General features: G+C 52.1%; 1 pseudogene across 1 annotated transcript; it reads left to right on the top strand.

Moving 5' to 3' along the window:
- Positions 1–3,065: 3,065 nt before the first annotated feature.
- On the top strand, positions 3,066–19,096 carry LOC308610667 (BCL-6 corepressor-like; annotated as a pseudogene). The gene is made up of 8 exons: positions 3,066–3,630; positions 4,815–5,001; positions 10,434–10,679; positions 11,024–11,400; positions 11,863–12,114; positions 12,445–12,699; positions 17,514–17,679; positions 18,830–19,096. The product of its transcript is annotated as a BCL-6 corepressor-like (transcript).
- Positions 19,097–19,131: the final 35 nt, after the last annotated feature.

Raw genomic sequence — 19,131 nt, 5'->3', positions numbered from 1 at the left:
TTTTGGTGTATACGTGTTCCAGATTTTTCTTTATTTTCAACCCTTCATTAAGGCCATTGTAGTCTTGACAGATGATGCTGGCACAAGCACTTGAGATGAGGCTCCTCTTTTTAAAATACTGTATTTGCATTTGGCTGATTTTGTCTCAGGCCCTGCCTTGCCTGGTCCCCAGCGTGGTGTTTTCTGCTGCAGTCTCTGTAAATTGGAGTTGGGGTGATGGGGCGGTCAGGCAGGGCTGTGTGTATCTGTGTCTGTATGAGGGAGGGCGGGCACACTTTCCAGTGTTTCTGGGCAACAAGCAGGCACTCACTGCAGTTTCCTATCCCTCAGGCCTGGGCTGTGGAGACAGGGGAAGTACCAGGAAGGGGTGGACGACCCCGACCCAGCTAAATGGAAGGCCCAGCTCCGCTGTGCGCTCAACAAGAGCAGGGAATTCAACCTGATGTACGACGGCACCAAGGAGGTGCCCATGAACCCAGTGAAGATATATCAAGTGTGTGACATCCCCCAGCCCCAGGGCTCTATCATTAACCCAGGTGAGGCCCCAGCTGCTGGGGAGAAGGTGGACAGTGTGCCAGGTTCCGGGCTGGACCCTTAAAGCGATAGTCGACTTGAAAGTCGCCTCGCTTACAAAGTTGAAGACTGGTAAATAAAGCAAGAAATGCTGTCCCTAGAAAGAACCCAGAGAACAAAAGATATAAACTCAGCACAGTCTTCCTGCCCACCCAGTGGAACAGTAAAGCATTAGAAAGAAGAGGGGGTATTGAGTTCTATAAAAAATAACTTCTCTTGGGACTCAACACTGAGAAGAGAGGCCAGGTAGTTTAGAAGAAGGAGGGCTGAAAACTTAGAAGGTCTGAGTTATAAACCTCGGTCTTTCCATTTCACTACTTGTGGGACATTGAATCAAGTCATTCAACGTTTTGAGCCTCAGCTTCTTCCACTATAAAATCTGGGTTCTCATCTTTCCTGCGTATTTCAAAGGCTGTTGTAAGAGTCAATTGCCATGACATTATGAAGGCTATTAAGTTCTCTTTATAAATGATGGGTAAGTGATCATTTAATTTGTATGGTATTTTTCCTAGGAGAATACCACCTGATCCCTATATTTACTCAATGTTGAGCCAGTTCCGACTAAGAGCCAGATAATTTAGACTTGACCTCCAGTGAATCTAGTGAGGCTCTGCCATGAGGGAAGGGTCTGTCTTCACAGTAAGCTTATAAAGGAGAGAAGCCGTGCTCCTTGGGTCCTTAGAAGGGATGCGAATGTGTAGAAAGGGGTTTAGAGTAGGAATTAAAAGGTTTCTAGGAGAAGGGAGTAGGGTCTGCAGCTCCTGGATAGGGGAGGGGATGAGAGCTTGCACTGGGGCTCCGTAGGAGGAGCTGGGAGTGGGGTGAACACCCTTGGTTCCCACTCTTTGGCATTGAGGGTTCACACTGAACCCAAGGAACCTCTGTGCTGGCAGTGCCTAGCTTGAACAGTGGGTCAGCTGCAGGGATGACAGTGCAACGTGAGCGCCTCACTTTTGACCTTTGTGTGTGTGTGTGTGTGTGTGTTTCTCGGGTAGGATCCACTGGATCTGCTCCTTGGGATGAGAAAGATAATGGTGTGGATGAAGAAGATGAGGAAGGTGAGCTGGACCAGTCACAGCACCACGTTCCCATCCAGGACACCTTCCCCTTCCTGAACATCAATGGTGAGTGGGGTGGGGGGTGGGACCGAGGCATGGAGAGGATGTAAGGGGCTTTGATTTTGCAACCGTTGACACCATATCCACCATTGCACTGGGAGCAGCGACCAGGCCCTGGGGCCAGGCTGCCAGTCTGTTAGCAAGTAGGAGTCATAGGCAAAGGCACTCCGTAGGTATAGTTATCCCAGTGGGGTGGCTTCTAGGCAGAGAGAGCATCTTCTGAATCTTACGTGATAATTCAGAGAAATTTAAAAATTAAACTCGTTCTCCATCCCGCATACAAATACACAAGCTGTTACAAATTTTGCTGATTTCCTTCAGGCCAAGTGCAGGGATCATTTTCGTGAATTGTAGGCAAACTCTTCTGCTATTTCCCTCGGTACAAATTTTCTGTCACTGCCTTAACAGCCTCTGCTAAGGCCGTATCATGGGAAACTTGTGGCTCTACAGCTCTTAATACTAGGCTCTGATACAATTTCTCTACTAGAGACTTTTATCTTTTTTTAATTAATTAATTTATTTATTTATTTATTGTGGTACGCGGGCCTCTCACTGTTGTGGCCTCTCCCATTGCGGAGCACAGGCTCCGGACGCGCAGGCTCGGTGGCCGTGGCTCACGGGCCCAGCCGCTCCGCGGCATGTGGGATCTTCCCGGACCGGGGCACGAACCCGTGTCCCCTGCATCGGCTGGCGGACTCTCAACCACTGCGCCACCAGGGAAGCCCTATCTTTTTTTAAAATTGACTTTTTGAATTCAGCTTCCCAGGATAGATGCATTTAGAGGTTGGAGGGTCCCTGTGAGACAGAGCAGGTACTGCACCTCCCATTGCACGTTCTGAGGACGCTCAACCACAAGGTGAACTGCTCTTCCACAGCATCTTCCCTTGAACTTTTCACTGACATGCTCCTAGTCATATGACTTGCATTCAGTTGAGTAGCTTTTCACTACTTTTCTAAGTTCCATCTGGCTGCTAGGGTCAAAGGAGATACTTTTGCCACCTAGAAAATTTAGTATATGAAGAGGATTCCTGTAGGATTTTGCAGTCCCCTTCCCTAGGTGATGCCCCTTCTTTTGAGAATCAGGAAATGACTCTTATCTGTCTACTTGCCCTCCTTCACTTACCCTGTCATTTAGAACCTTGCAACCAAGTGATGAGTAAAGACAACGATCATAGAGCTCTCTCAGGTTAATACTGCCACAGCTACATTCCCACTTGGTGCAATTTTAAGATTTGGACGTTTGGAAATGTGAGATCCTTTCCCAAATCTTTGGCTCACTCATTCTGTTATTCTCACCCCTTAAAAGGATGCAACCCATTTCCAGGATCATGATTTCCCTTTTTTTTTTTTTTTTTTTCATGTTTTTTTAAAGCTAATATTGTGTGTCCTTACGTTATGGGCCACCTTGGATCCTTTATGGAAACATGTGAACATATATTAAAAAATAAAAAAGTAAAATATGGCCCTACAGCCACACCGGGATTTCATTGCCCTGAGAGAGGAGTTGGGGTGCATCAGTGACTTCCACGAAGCCTATACTTTCAAACAGGCTCTGGGCCAGCCAGTTTCCGGCTTAAGCAAGGAGAATGTTCCAGCGGTAACCAACAAGGAGAACCTGGTGACGCCGGTCTCGACTGCATTCCTGGAGCCCACCCTGGGGAGCGACGGCTCTGCGGTCACGTTCGGGAAAACCCAAGAGGATCCCAAACCATTTTGCGTGGGCAGTGCCCCACCGAGTGTGGACGTCACCCCCACCTACACCAAAGACGGAGCTGACGAGGCAGGATCAACCGATGGCAAAGTTCTGAAACCGAAGCCATCTAAGCTGGCAAAGAGAATCGCAAACTCCGCTGGTTACGTGGGTGACCGGTTCAAGTGTGTCACTACCGGACTGTACGCAGACTCCCGTCAGCTCAGCCGGGAGGAGCGGGCATTGCAGGTGAGCCCCCACCACCCGAATTTCAGGAGCCTGACCAGTTGTCAGGTTTTTTTAATGTGTGAAGAGGAGGGGGCCGGGGGTATGATAGGGCAGGACACTGGGCTGATTTGGTTAATGAAGCTTAGGATAATTTAAATGTTTGAAATGTGTCCAGTAAGGGGACGTAAGTGGATACTTGAAGTTATTCTGTAGATTTTAAGCGAACTCCACTCGAATGCTGATAACGGAAGTTTTAATTATTGCGAAGGATGTCTAAAAGACTGCATGACATTTACCTATCAATCGCTTTGATTTCTCTGCCGTTACTGTACGTTAACAAATATACCTAAAAGCGCTGCTTAGAATGCCTTACGTGATACTTGGTGGAGGTGTGTAGCGGCCGCATGTCTGTGAGATTCGTGCAATTTTTTTTTCCACCCAAAAAACAAACAAACAAACAAAACAAAAACACAAACCTTGCTTAAAGGGATAGAGTATGTATTTAACTTGCTAGTGAATGATAGATGTTGTATAGGAATTTCCTTAAGATATTTTACTTTTAATTAAAACACAAATAAAGCCAAATTGTTTTGCAATGTTAAGAAAAAAATTGGTTTATGCTTATAAAAATGGATGAAGTTATCTAAATGATCCATTGAGTGCCGATTTTAATTACATAGATGGAAGGATTACAAGAGGACAGTATTTTATGTCTACCCGCTGCTTACTGTGAGGTCAATTCTTCAAATTTTTATTACTAGAATCTTCCATAAACCTTTTGAGTTAAATTTCATTTCCAAATATACAAAGGGAAGTTTGTGGGCCATGGTCGTCTTTATTCACTGTGCATTTGTTTTCTTTTCTGTTGTGTTTTTGTTTCGCTTTCTTTGCGTTGTGTTTTTGTTTTGTTTTATTTACCTTCGAAAGAGAATGTCTGTCTGTATGCCACAGTGTATGTATGGCTTTACATACACACCACATATATATCTACATACATATGGCTTTACGAAGAAAGAGTGTGTGACTAGTTACACATAGACACTCTTCCGTTTTTATCATTCAATTTTAAAATATCTCAGTTGTATCATAAATTGTGGTTGGTTTTGGGCAAACTTTTCTTTGAAGATACCTTCCTTTAAGGTAAGGGCAGTGAAATAGCTTTGGTGGTAAGGTGTGTCTTTTTTCCATCTCCGTTCTCTTTGTAGCGTGCAGTGATGCGCTTCTCAGAGTTGGAGATGAAAGAGCGAGAAGGTGGCCACCCCACGACCAAAGACTCCGAGGTGCGCAAATTCAGCCCCGCTGACTGGGAAAGGCTGAAAGGAAGTCAGGACAAAAAGCCAAAGTCGGTCGCCCCGGAGGAGGCCATTGCCAACCAGAACGACAGTGAGAGATGTAAGTGAACCCAGGCGGCTCGCGTGTGGTACCACGTCAGTGGGAACGGGGCGGTTCCTCTCCCAGTGCCGAGGGAGGTGAGAGGAAGCAGTACGCTTCCGACGGCCCAGCGTCTGGGTGCTGGCTGTTCGGAGAACGGGCTGCTCTGGCCACCCTTCCCAGCTGTGGATTGCAAGGCTGGTTGTCCTTTTGAGCGTTGCGGCATCCAGGAGTGAAGCACCTATGAAATGCTGTTTCCGGGCACGCGTCTCCTTTTTCCGGAGCAATGCTAGTCCTGTAGTTAGTCATAGTCTGATACAGTAGAGCAGAGGAATGGCAGTGCAGGACCTCCGGCGTAGCAGGTATGTGTTCTGTTTTGTAGCAGGTACGGACACGGGTTTTTGGTAGCAGTGGAATGGCACTTGCAGCCAGAGCCAGACCCTCCAGAGTGACAGTCTCCTGTGGGAGGGAGTGGAGGGTACTCGGATTCTCCCTCCAGAGGCAGAGGTTTCGTTCAAGTGCGATGAGGGCTGATGAAGGCCCCAGAGAGATGAGCATCATTGTGTTCTGTGGAGGCTCGTTTGCAGTCATGAGGAGCTGACACCACGCTCCCAGGCCGTGGGATCAGCGAGGCCGTTCTTCCCACCAGACGGGTGTGTTCTGTTCTGGAGGCCGAACTGGAGAGAAAGCTAGTGTTGGCCTCGAGTCACACTCTGCGGTCCCATCAGCTGCTCCCCCACTGGGGTTGACTTCAGGCTTGGCCCTCGAGACTTCCTGGGCTAATGAGATGCGTTGGCAGCAAGTGGAGGTCTTTCTCCCGCTTTCTTCCGTGTGCGTGCTTGTGGCCTGCAGCCTGCTCTGGACCCCAGAAATCTCACCGGTGAAGGTGAGTGAGGGCACCTCGGTGAACGTCGAGGACAGGGTGGGCATGCAATCCTCCTGAGACGGGACAGTCGGGGGTGGTGGGCACGTTTGGGAGGCCCAGGCCCTTGGACCCAGTCGTAGGGTCGGCGTTCGCCCGCACGCTTAGGTCGTGGGTGCCTGATGCAGTTCGGGCAAATTGTGGTCAGCAGCAGCGTGTGCTTCTCTCTGCTGCTTGGAGCACTGCCCTCCCCCAGCTCATCTTTGGGGTCAGAGAAAGGCCTGTGGCCAGGGTTCTGGGTAAGCCACACCAGGACCGGTTTGTCCTACGTGGCTCCCGTAGAAGGGGATTTCTGGGGCTAGTCAGTGGCGGCCTTACCCGAGGGATGGGGCTCTTGATGTGCCTGGAGTAGACGATTCCGAGCTCCTCCCCCTCGGGATTCGAATGAAAAACGGAGGGTCCAGGCCACCCTGGAGCGAAGCAGCAAGAAGGCCTCCCTCCTTGCCTGTGCTCACAGCTGACACGCAGCCCTTACCCTCCTGAGTGGCCTCATAACTCAGCTCCTGGGGAAGTTTCTCAGAGAGATGTGGTAAAAGTGGGCAAGGCCAAGTTCACGGGGATGCACTTTTCTGAGGAGGGGATCTGCCTGTTGTGGGTGGACGGTGTGGGAGGCTGGAGGAAGGGAGCGGGCAGTTAACCGGCCTCGAGTCTTCTCGCCCTTTTCTCCAGCAACGTGGCCAAACCCAGGGTGGCCGCTGCCCTTCATGTCTCAGTGGCCTCACCCGCCCTTCTTCCCAGAGACGTTAGTGTGCGTCCTTCCCAGTCTTTCCTGCTGAGCGTGGAGACGAGAACTCGGTGTGGCTGATGGGGAGCAGGGCCTGAGCCCCAGATGATTCCGAAAGCCCCCTCCCCCCACCGCCTGCCTCCAGTCTCAGACCGACCGACGGGTCTCTTCCTGGAGCACCCGGGACGTGGCCCAGTGAGCCATGAATCGCCACCATGGGAGGGCAGGAGAAGGGTTGGGGAAGGTGAGGGGCTCCGTTTGAAAGGTTGGGGCAATGGAGGTGGGTTCCCCACCCACCCTCTGTCTTGTAGAGACGTGGGGTTTGTAAATAGCTGGTCAGGAAAGGTGACCTGAAGGGGCCACTGTTCTTACTGCGGCCTCCACGTCCAAGGCCCAGCAGGTGTTCATTCCATTCAGCTGGATATGAACGGGCCTTCTTGTTCTTGGGCCATCACGTCTTCAGCTGATATGGGCTCAGGCCCTTCTCATGGGTGTCGGTGTGGCCGAGAGCCGAGCTGTGAGCACATGGGAGCTGGGGCGGGGATTTGGGGCGGGCAGGGGTCCCAGAGAGGGTCCAGGACGCCTTCAAGATGCCTTCCCCCTTCTGAGGCAGCCCCTACCCATGGAGGGCCCAGGAGCTTCTAAGGTGGTGGGTGCTGTTTGCACGGCCCTGGTTGTCCTGGCGCGGGTGCATCTTGTTGCTAGGGGTTGTTTCAAAAAAGGAATTAACTTGAAAACACAGTGGCCGAGATACTCATTTATTCTTTATGATCACATGGGTGGCTGAGTGAAATTTTTATTTTGGAAGTTCACCAAATGAGTTTGGAGGTTCCTCAGACTTGGAAGTTCATCACTAGGAACCCTCAGTGGCATTTGAAGATGGGGCGGGGCAAGGAGGCATTGGTCCCTTCCTTCTCAAACTTGGAGTAACCATCTCCCTTGTGAACCACTTGGCTGGGACAGGCCTAGGTCCTGCTCAGTGGCAGTGCCTGGCCAGGAGCTGGAGGAAGGCTCAGTCAAGGGGCTTCATGAAACTTCTTTGCTCAGGGAACTTCTCTTCCAGCTGAGCACTTGCACGTTTGTAAACTACTTTGGAACAGAGATCCCCTGCACTCCTTGTGTAGCGGGTGTAACTTTGAACAAGGTTAGCCCTGACTGGAGGTGCTATTATAGTTAAGCTACAGAGAAGGGGATTTTAATCCTGGGGAGCCTTGCAGCGACTCAGAACCCTCTCACCTTGTTTAGGCCTCACTGGGCATGGCTCAACAGTGGTGAGGGTGCTTTGTTGCCACAGTGACTTGTAAATGTTGCCGTGGTGATGCTTCTGTGAGGTGATGCTATGGTACAACCATAATGAATTTGGGATATATGTGCTGTGAGTCATAGGACCATGCTGCAGGGACCACGTTCACATCTTGCTTAGACTGGGTGACCAAGGGCACATGGCTTCCCACTTTTAGAAGGGCCAAAAGTAGCAATGATGGCAAAGCCTGATGGTTAGGATCCCCGTGCATCTATTTATCTCCCCATCTCCTTTGCCCTCAAGGGTCATCCTCCTGTGGGTCGTGGTTAGAACAGTCTTTGAGAAGCTCCAAGTGACACGGAGCCTCTACCCCATAGCTGGTGGCCATGGGCATCTTGGGCAGTCGGGGTGGGTGTCCTTCAGGGTTATTACTGGCCTGGGTAAGGTCACACTAGCGTAAGGTCTTGGGGGGCCTTAGCTGAGGGGAATTGAGATCTTTGCCCTAAAAGGCTCCGGGGTTGGGGGAAGGGTGGATGGACCTAGTTTGGAAAAAGAAACTTTCAACTTGGACATGGGGGTTCTTAAGGTAGCCCTTCCATTCCTCCATGGATCCCCTCCCACAGAGCTTTTAGGGAAGGCTGATTGGACCAGAGAAGTCCAATGGTGTAACCAGCAGGGCTCACCTCTTAAAATTTCCTACATTTCAGGCCTGAGATTCAGGCTGGTCTGAAAGTCTTGGCATCTTTTGGTTAAAGGGATTTTTCCAGCCTTTCTCTGTGCTGAGCCCGGCCCGTGATTATGAAGCCCACCCTGGAGGGAGGCTAGCAGTAACATTCCCACTTTACAAGTGAAGGGGGCCGAGTTGTAAAGCGGCGCCATTCCCGCCCGAGTGTTTAAGAGGGTCACAGAGCAGCCCGAGTGAGAGTTGCAGCACGCTGTCTTCACCGGGCCTGCGGTAGCCTGGGCTGCATCACCCGTAAGCACAGGCCAGGAGTTTGGGGTTTCTCCTGCTGCCATGGCAGGAGACCCTCGCGGTTGGGGTGATTCCACCATTCCGGCAAGAGTAGATGGGGATCTCTCCCACCTTGGGATACCCTTGGAGAAAAGCGAAGTGTGTTCCACCATTGAGAACACAGGTCAGGCTAGCCCAGGCCAGGGTGAGGTTCATCCCCACAACTGGCTGCCATTAAATGCTGGGAATGCCCCCAAGAGAGACTGATCAGGGGACCAGCCTGCTGAGCAGAAGTGGGAGTGATACTTGAAGTGGTCTAGGGAGAGGAGGAGGAATGCGAGCAGCATGTGAGGGGTGTGTCCATGATTTCATCTAGAAAAACGGGCTGTGGGAGCTTAGCTCAGGTGTTAACGAAATACGAAACTCATACACCCACCCCCACCCCCGGCCGGTGATGGACACAGGGTCATCTTCGGGGAACTCTTTAACAGCACAGTGATCATTATGGAATTATTTGTGTGTTAGAAACAATGTGACTAGCAAAGCAGTTGAACTGTTTCTTTGGCTAGAGCAAAAGTGAGGAGTGATGTTAGGCTGGGGTGATTGGAGGAAAAGCCCCAAGTGGATGCTAGATTGAGCAGAGGGGGCAGGAGCAACACAGGCGGAGCTGAGGTGTGAGTACTTCAGCCCTGCCCGCCGCACCCCCCCACCCCACCCCCACGAAGGGGGTTGGAGTCTTGTCTTTGAAATGTCCTTAGATGCTTGTTGCCTGGGAAGGAAGGCGTGGAGACGTGCCAGGTGGGTGACTGGTGTCACTGAGGGCCTTCTTCCTAGACAGGAAATAGGAGCAGCCCCTCGATGGCAGTGAAATGCTTTCCCCCCACGGGTGTGGAAAGAGGACAGACGGACTTGTAGCAATCTGGTTGAGTTCTTTGAAATTGCCCTTGACCCTTGTGTGTGCACCAGGAAGCCTTTCCTTTCCCTTTGCCAGGCTCCTCTTGCCTTGGTCTCCCCAGCTTCCCAGCCTCCCACCATTCTTTCCCTACCCTTTTTCTTCACCCTCGCCCCTGCTGACCCAAGTGAACATTGGTGCTATGTCTGTGTAGATGGCAGTTGGGGGCTATTTGGTCTCTTGATGACATCAGCCTTTTTTGTTGACTAGCAGCTGTTTCCATAGTCATTTGTAGCTCTGCCCTGATTGGTTGGATCTTACTGTGAGGTCACTCACCCCCCGTTGTAGCTCTGCCCTGATTGGTTGGATCTTACTGTGAGGTCACTCACCCCCCCTTTAAAAGTAAGCCACCTTGGAGAGTTAAGCAGTTAGGGAGTGATCTCACATGCCTATAGACGGATGGTGTAGATGCCTCACCTTGACCCTTGAAGGATGGATTGTGAGTGGGCTACGCGCCTCATTTTGTGCTTTCTTTGCTGGTTGTGTTCAGCTGTCCTTCCTTTGGGACGTCTTTCTGAGGGTTTTGTGCTTCCGGCGTGTGAGGCCCCGGGTCTCCAAAGGGGGGTGGTCTGTTGGTAGCAGATTGCCTTGGGCGTGGGGGTCCTGCCTGCTCCTGGTGACCTTTGTTCCCTCCTTTCCGGGTTGTCTCCCCTCCCCTAGGGGAGTGTTATGATGGAAGCAAACCTGACCGCTTTGAAGCCCCAGAAGACAGTGATCTTCCTGAGGACATGGACACGGAGCCCCCCAGAGAGTCCCCCGCCAACCAGGCGGCCCCGGACGCGTCACGCAGCCCCACCCTCCGGCTGAACAGAAAGCGCAAGGTCTCTGGCAATAGGAACCACACTGAGACCACTGTGCTCCCGGAGGACTCTCTGCTGAAAGCCAAGCGGAGACGGGTCTCCAAAGGTGAGCTCGGTTTGACTTCGGGCCCGCAGGGCACCCTACGGAAGTCCTGGAGCGGAGCAGTGGAAAGTTCCAGTCCCACCCTGGATCCCTGGGGGGAGCCACTCACACCTCCCCACCCCCCAACCCCATCCCACTCCCCACCCCCACAAAGCCAGGTGGCGGGGCTGGAGCCCAAAGGTGGCCAAAGGCAAATAGACCCCCTCCCGAGACTTGGTGACAAGTTCCAGCCAACACAGTGACCACACCCCTCCCCTCCCCCACCCGTTAGTGATGTGTAAGACAGTTTGTTCCCCCCCACCGCCCTGGGGGGCTTCTTCATTAATTTGTAGTTATTTCTCCATTAGCTGACTGGCCTGAGAGGGAAATGACAAACAGTTCCTCTAACCACTTAGAAGAGCCACATTATAGTGAGCTGACCAACCTGAGGTGTGCATTGAATTAACAGGGCTCCATCCCAGAAAGCAGCGCCGCTTGCTGCACCTTAGAGAACGGCGGGAGCAGAGAGCAAACCTGGCCGGCAGGGCAGGAAGGAAGTGACCCAGGCGGTTCAGCCTGCGGTCACCGCCCAGGGCAATAGCATCTCCGAAGAGAAACCTGGCAGGAAAAGAGCAGAGGCCAAAAGCAACAGCAGCTGGTTGGAGGAGTCCCTTAAATGCAGTGACAATGAACAAGGCACGCACGGGGCGGGGGGCGCTCCTGGAGGGTGGATCACCCGCCCTCTGTGGGAAACGGCCCTGGAGGGGACCTGAGCGCCATCCAAGTTGACAAGAGTAGCGTGTGGCGAGCGGGGAGTTTTCTTCCTGAGGTCCTTTCAGCCTGCACACTTCCTTATGGAATGGACAGTGAGGCGGGAGCTCGACTTCCTGGGCTGCTCCTCATCACCCAGCCCGCGGCTGGGCAGGAAGGGAAGTCTTGGGTGACCCCGGGCGCTTGTCAGTGCCCTCATTCCAGCCTCAGGCTGTCCCCAGTCGCCCTGTCCCGAGCACCCAGGCCCCCCACGGGTGGGGACGGGAGCGCACGAAGGGCTGGCTTCTGCCCTGTCTTGCGGCCCTTTGAAGCGACTTGCCATTTGGCGTTTCGTGGGTTAGCCTATTTGCCGGTTGAATGTGGGATGATTAACATATTAGCGCTTTGAAAACATAATTGGTATATCTTTAAAAACTGAAGGTGCTCCAACGATCAGTGCTAACAATGGGCTTTTCTCTCCTCACCGGCTACAACTGTGTAACGCCCGCTGCTTCTCCCCCTGACAGATGTGCTGTGCATGGACGAAGAAATGGATCGGCAGCCTTCGCCCCTGCCGCAGCAATACACCGACAACAGCGAGAAACCATCCGGGAAGCGACCGTGCAAAACCAAGCATTTGATCCCTCAGGAGCCCAGGCGGGGCTTGCCGCTGCCAGGGGACTCCTAGGTGGACAATGCGGATGGCAAGGTACCTCTTGCCCCTGGCTCTCCTCCGCCCCCCGGGCCCGTGCAGGCACATCCCGCCTGCCTGCTTCTCTGCTTCTGGGGACAAAGCTTTCCTTTTCCTGAACCCCTCCCCCCAAAACGTCCCTGCCCCTTCCTAGGGGACGTGTCTCCTGGGTGGTGGTGAAGTTTCCAGCGAGTAAAAATGCCACCCCTTCCTCGCGCCCCGCCTCCCCCAGACTGAGAGGAGGAAAAGTGCTTTCCTCCACTCAGCTTTGTAACTCAGGGAGGAGGCGAACCAGCCGGGTGGAGGAAGGACAGCCTGAAATGTGTGCGCTGCCTGGTTTCGTGATAGGTGACCGTCCGGAGATTTTGAAAGCGGCCTGAGCCCAGTTCCGGCTATGATCTTTCGCCGGCCAAGCAGGACCAGAAGCCCTTGGACTGTTTGCAGCAATTGTTACCAGCTTCCCAGGCCTCGCAGCTGACATGGTCAAGCTCCCCTCCAGAGACCACCCAGTCCCGCCCGATGCCACCGGAAGCGCGGAGACTTATTGTCAATAAGAACGCGGGCGAGACCCTCCTACAGCAGGCCTCCCGGCTTGGCTACGAGGTGAGCATCCTTGTGGGTGCCCCGGATCAGGATCCACCGGCTGCTGCTCCTTGGATGGGGGACACACTGGCTGGGGATGGGGGGCGGGTCTCAGAGCCCAGCCCCCTCCACGTGGCGGGCTAGGCTGGGTGTTCCAGCAGGGTGTTTGCGTTGGCTCCCGCTCACACTGCGGGCTGTTTGGTGGCTTGTTCAGTCGTGGTGTGAAAAGAAAGGCAGGCCTCTCTGATGTTCCGTTCCCGTTCAGGCAGGCAGGCTGCTTCGGCCCGACCGGCTCACTTATCTCTGATATAAAATCTGACCTAACCCAGGGCTTGGCGACCAGGGGAATTTTAATGAGCCCTTTTGGATTCTGAATAGCAAGAAGGAGAGTAGGAGAGTAGTTATTAGCTCTACTAACTTGTGCTGTTTGGGGCAGAGTGATGCCCCTGTGGGGTAGCGGGTGGGAAGTGTCTGTGCAGAGTAGGGGTGGGAGTGGGGCAGACCTGAGCAGTCTCTTTCTGAGAGGGCACGGGAGCCGAGGGTTGATGGGCGGGGAGCAGGGGTTGAGCCTTGCACAAAACTCCCTGTCCACACTGCTGTATCCCAACCCAGCACGGCTGATGACAGTGATGGCCTCTATTGCTAGAGCAACATAGAAAGATAGCTGATATCTGCCTAAGCCCGTGTGATCTGTAGTAACTCCTTTCACCCTGTTAACATCTTCACTTGGGAGTAACGCGTACTAGCCCACTCTTGGATGAGGAAACTGAGCCTCAGAGGGGTTAGCTGATACCCGTACAGGTAGCAATCCAGCAGTGCTCCACAGCCCACCACGCTCCTCAGCAAGACTGGCTCACACTGGAATTGCCCTTTTTACAGTTCAAAACCTCTGTGAGACAGATGACTCTCTCTGCCCTGTGCAGTTCCCCCACCATACTTGTCAGTAGCAATTGTGATGTAATAGCCCACAGGGCAAAGGCATTTTTCTGTGCTGGCATCAGCCCTCTGGGAGTTGAATGGTGACAGTAAAACGCGGTTCAGCAGGCTGAGCGTGGAGGTGTGGATGAGCACTGGGGTGGCAGGACCCAGGCTGGCCCGGAGCCCTGGCGCCCACACCCTCAGCCAGCTCTGTGCCCCTGTCCCCCGTCTCCCGTCGTGTCCCCCCACCCCGGTCCATAGTGCCGTGAGCCCTTGGAAGTGTGCCTGCCTTGGCCTTAAGGCATGACTGTGGGTGGGAAGTTGGAAGCACTAGGGCTATGCTTAGTTTGGGGTGTTTTTTTGTTGTTGTTGTGGGTTGAATGTGCTGTTGTTTATATCTACATGTCTCTTGGAGACCTCTCCATTAGCTAGAGAGCACTTTCTGGTAGTTAGCGCAGTTACTTGCAGGTGAAGTCCAAGGAGCACCCAGTTGGTTTCCCAAGAGCTGAGAGCGGGCGCCTAGGAGGACAGAGCAGATGTTGCACATAGTGTTGAGCTAGAGACCCCCGTGGTTGAGAAAATAGTCTTCTTGCTTCCAGCAAACGCTGGAGTTGGGGGGGCGGGGTGCTGCTGCACCCGCCGTGGAGGGGCGGGGCTCCGAGCCCCACCTGTGAACTTGGCATCATTTCCAGCAGTCTCCCTTTGGGACCAGAGACGTCAAAAGACCCTCGTTGGTCCTCTAAGACAGTTTCCATTTTGGTTTGGTGGCTCTGAGGCCTGGACCAAGGGGCACTTGATCCATCCTTTTTTAGGCTACCTGGCCTTTGATTGCACAGGAAGCCTTGGGAATGTTTAGGGTCGGATTTGTTTTTTTCTTCAAATGTAAATTTCAATATGTAGATTCCACAGATCACCAGTGTTGATGCTGAACATTGTGACAAGTAGATGAACGCTTTCAACTTTGAATCCAACTTTCTGGGATTTCTCTGGGCAGAATTTTAAATGTTGGGATGAAGGCCCAGTTGGGAGATGTGGCAGCTTCAACCTTTTCAAATTGAAGGACAGTTTGCTTAAGCAGATAAGGGTGTGGTTTGGGAGGGTTTTCCTGAAGTTTTGTCTTCAGCATTCTTGGTTATTTTCTTCTGCTTAGCCAAAGATACCATGTGCAGTATAAAGGCTGTCTGAGCTCTATGTCATGATAATCTGGTTCTGGAAGTTTAGAAACACACTCTGGCTTCAGATCCGCGTTAAATAGATCACTTGCGTGGCCAAAGACCTCAAACCTTTCCCTCCTGGGAAAAAGGCTTCTATTTCTTAGGCTAAAACGCCAGTGTGCAACCACATGCTTGTGCCTTTAGCGGTGATGGTTAAATTTTCTATGAATTGAATAAGTCATGTTTTTTAAAAAGTTAATGAGACATTTAATTAATTAACAACGTCGGCCTTAATGGCCTTTATGGTTACATTTTGCGGGTAATGGCATTCGGCTTATAGCCGCTGAACAGAGAGCTGTCCGACAAAAGCAGTTTGACTTTGCTCTGGAATGGCTGGGCTGCCCTTCAGACACTCCCGTTTATTTCTAGTGGAGAAAATAAACCAAGGAATGTGTTGCGTCGACAGACTCGCCCCGCCTCTTCACCTTTCAGTTAGAGAAAGTGCTGGTGGCGACGGTTGCCATCCATTTAGAGGCCATCACCCTCTTAGCTAGGAGAGTGTAGTTAGCCCCCTTGACCCCCAACAGAGAAGGCCTGTGGGGTGCTCGTCACAGCTGGATTGCATCCCTCTAACTGGGGCCCTCTTGGGCCTTTTGAATCTTCCCAGCTGACCAGGTACCAAAGACCTGAGTTTTAGGTCTAGTACTTCATGTTAATTGAACTTGGGGTTTAATATCTCTGGGCCTCAGTTTCCAAGTGTTGAATGAGGATAGTACTACCTTCCTTTCCTGGTAGCTCCTGGGTTCCTGTGGGTGACAGAAGACGTCCTCATCTGGGGAAATGAGAAGCACTGTGTAAACAGTGGGATCAACGTGGTTGAGTTAGGACAGCCCGTGGCAAAAAGTCTGACCTGGCCGTGGGGCTACTGCTGCCTTTGCTGCCATCTTCCAGGAGAAGAGAGTTGACTTACCCACCAGCTTGGACGGCCTTTCATTTCTAGGTACCCTTGAATCTGCCCTAGTAGTGATGAAGGTTTCCAGGTGAAGGCCATGATTGTCACAGCAAATAAACCCTGGGTTGAGTAAATTGATGTGTGCACAGCAGTTGGTGGCGTTCAGAGCTGATCCCAGAGCCACGTGACAGGGCCTCTCCGTGGCTGGGGCACACAACTCATTAGCTTGCAGCCGTCCACTCAAGTCTGGCTAGTGAGGACCTGCTAAAAGAGCAGCAGCTTCATGCGGTATCCTGGATACCAGGGCTCGGGGCAGGTGGCCTGGGAGCCCAGAGGATTGTGGGCTTTCTGGCAGGTTGGGATGTAAACGGAGAAACGCATTCGTTGGCATGCCTTTTCTCTTCCTCCTCTTGTTTTGGAAGGGAGCTGCTGCAGTGACCTGAAGTAACAGGGCACCAATGGCCAGGTTTACCAGCATGCCCCATTAGGTTCACGTGGTAAGCAAATGGAACATTCTAGTTCGCTCCCAAGTGAGTGGTCACCTTTGATTGGCGTGTCCTCCAAAGGGCATAAAAGGTTTTACAGAACCCATCTCGCACTTATGGGCGGCTAGAATGACCCCCGTTTTAGGTTTAACAGATGAGTTACCTGAGAGATGTCACAAGGAGGCCTGTTCTGACCCCATCCCATCCCCCCTTACCCAGCAGACCATGTGTTGGGCCACATGCACGTTCTGCCTACTCCCAGCTCTCAGAACCTGACGGCTCTCTGCTGGGCACGACTTACCCAGTATAAACAGTATAATGTGTTTTCTGGTGGCAAATGCTTTCGATGTGTCTGAAAACTTTCTTAAGGTAATAAAACATTGAATAAGTTCCTGCTCTGCTTACTGGGAGTGGTTCATATTAATATTTTAACAAGCCAAAGAAATAAGGTTAATAACAGTGATTCTAATGCACAGTGTTGACACAGAACATCTCCGGGGGCGGGGGTGAATGTTTTATTTGATTCTTGAAATGTGGAGGTTGCAGCCTGTGGTGTATCAGGTTCCTGTCATTAACTTGAGTAAATATGAGAATATTAGACTGATTCTGCCCCGAGAGGGTGGAGTGAGGCAAAATAGAGGGTGGGGTTATTGGAGGCATTTTGTGTCATTCCTCGAGGATGGAGGGAGAGAGCTTCTCTTTAACTCTACTTAACGTACAGACAAGAGCATCTGAGGCCCAGGTTCTGATTTGGGGTCTTAACAGGGGGCGCGAGGATGTAGGTGACCTGGGTGTCCCTGCTTCTCTAAGCTGGGGAATGTTCTCTGGCTGATTTAAGCTCTCTTTAAGTGTTGGTCATCCATACTTTTATCTAAACTTGTGTTATCGTCCACTGCCACTGACTGAACAGACCCATCAAGTGAGAATGGTCTGTGCTTGGCAATGTGTCATCTAAGATGTTAGCAGCTGTGACACTTCTGTACTGGTCACGTCGGCCCCTGGGCTGAGGGCTTTCATCGCTATCCGAATGCGTCCTCTCAGCAGCCCTGTGGAAGCTTGGAGAAGTTCAAGGGTAACTTGCCCATGGCCAGGCCACTGGTGCAGCAGAGCCTTAGACAACACTGTCTGCATCTCCAAGCCCTTCTCACGCACTCTTGCCCACCACCAGGGTGCCTGCCGCCTGCCCGCGCCATGGTGGGCTTTTGGCCCCAAGGATGTATGCCTTTGAAAGTGGGCACCGCCAAGCTATGGGGAGGTCACCCTTACAAGGTTCACTGTATGGTTGTCTGATGGTATCTCCTCTCCTCTCCTCTCCTCTCCCCGTAGGAAGCGGTCTTGTACTGCCTGGAGAACAAGATTTGTGATGTGAACCACCGCGACAACGCGGGTTACTGTCCCTGCACGAGGCTTGTGCAAGAGGTTGGCTCAACATCGTACGACACCTCCTTGAATATGGCGCCGATGTCAACTGCAGTGCCCAGGATGGAACCGGGTCAGTGGCGGTCTTGCTCTTGGCCTGGCCCTGCTGGGGCATAGGCAGTGGTTCTCAGGGTGTGCGGGGAACCCCAGAAGGAAAGATGGAGAGTGAGTGCCATGTAAGCACACTGATGGTGGAGTCCTCTAGAATGGAATCGGACAGATCTTTCTGGCAAATTTACATAGAACTTTAAAAGTCTGTGACAGTCTTATGGACAGAGGTCCCTGAAAATGTTGAGCCTGCATGAATAATCAGGGGTGTTCTCTTTTAAGACCCTGGACTCTTCACCAGCGTCTGTTGAATCTCACTCTTGAACATATATGTGAGTTGAAAGTTGCAGGAGTACAGACAGGTCCAGTGGCAACTGGCTTGATAGGACCTGCCGTGTCCACCCACATCCCCGGGCCTGGCCCCCACTCTGTCCTTGACCTCGGTTTATTGGCCAGAGGCCCAGGTCTGAGTCAGCCCAAGCATCTTCCTGGTTGTACCTGGGATGCCACCACGAGGCAGGGCACTGGGGCTTTCCTGACGGTCATAACATTAGCAAAACCGTAAGGTATTTGGTGGCTCATGGTTTCCAAATAGCATCCTTTCTGGATGGGACTGCGGACAGTGTTCCTGACCCCAGCGGACACGGGCAGGAGGACTCTGTATCCTCCTGAGAACTCGCCCTGCCTGTCGACTGCTTCTGGGCGAGAGGGTTGATCACTCATCTCCAAATTGGTTTCAGGAGAGGTTCCACTTTGCCCCCAGTTTCTTTTACAAACTGCACTTTTTGGGTTTTGTTTGTAATGGTATAACAATGGCTTGTCGTATCTGCTTCCGTGATGCTGGGATTCTTCCCCCCACCCCTCCGTACGTTACCTTCTTACAGTCTGTCACTATTTAAGTTCATTGGAAACGTTTTCATCGTGGCCTGAGTTCCTCCTTGGGCCATGCATTAAGAGAGATTTGCATTGAAGAATTAGGCCTGAGATGGTCCCTTCACCTGTCCCGTAAAGGGTTATGTGTTGAAATAACAGAGTAATTTGTCGCAGCGACCGTACACTCACCTCCTCGGTGAAATAGCGTGCCTACGAGGCTTGGCCGCACACGCTCGATTTTGCCCCGTGTCCTTAGAAGCAAGCGTCACGTGCACGGGTGTAATCCCCCGCACCTCTCCTAGGCCTCTCCATGATGCTGTCAAGAATGATCATCTCGAAATTGTCCGCTTGCTCCTCTCCTACGGTGCTGTTCCTACCCTGGCTACGTACTCAGGTAGAACCATCAAGAAAGTGAACCACAGCGAACTTCTGGAGAAGTTCTTAACAGGTACGGCAGAGGTCAAGACACGGTCTTGTTCAAGCATCTAGACGGTGACTTCACAGCCTTTCACCTGGGTTCCCCCTACCCCCACCCCCCCGTTTACTCTAAGTGACCCTTTACTGGGAAAAGCGGCCCAACGTTAGTCTGTCAAAGAAGAGATAC

The sequence above is a fragment of the Mesoplodon bidens genome (genome assembly GCF_964165515.1).
Source record: "Mesoplodon bidens genome assembly, contig: HAP1_SCAFFOLD_797, whole genome shotgun sequence".
Lineage (NCBI taxonomy): Eukaryota > Metazoa > Chordata > Mammalia > Artiodactyla > Ziphiidae > Mesoplodon > Mesoplodon bidens.
The sequence above is the reverse complement of the archived record's forward strand: the minus strand, read 5'-3'. Positions and strand labels throughout refer to the sequence as shown.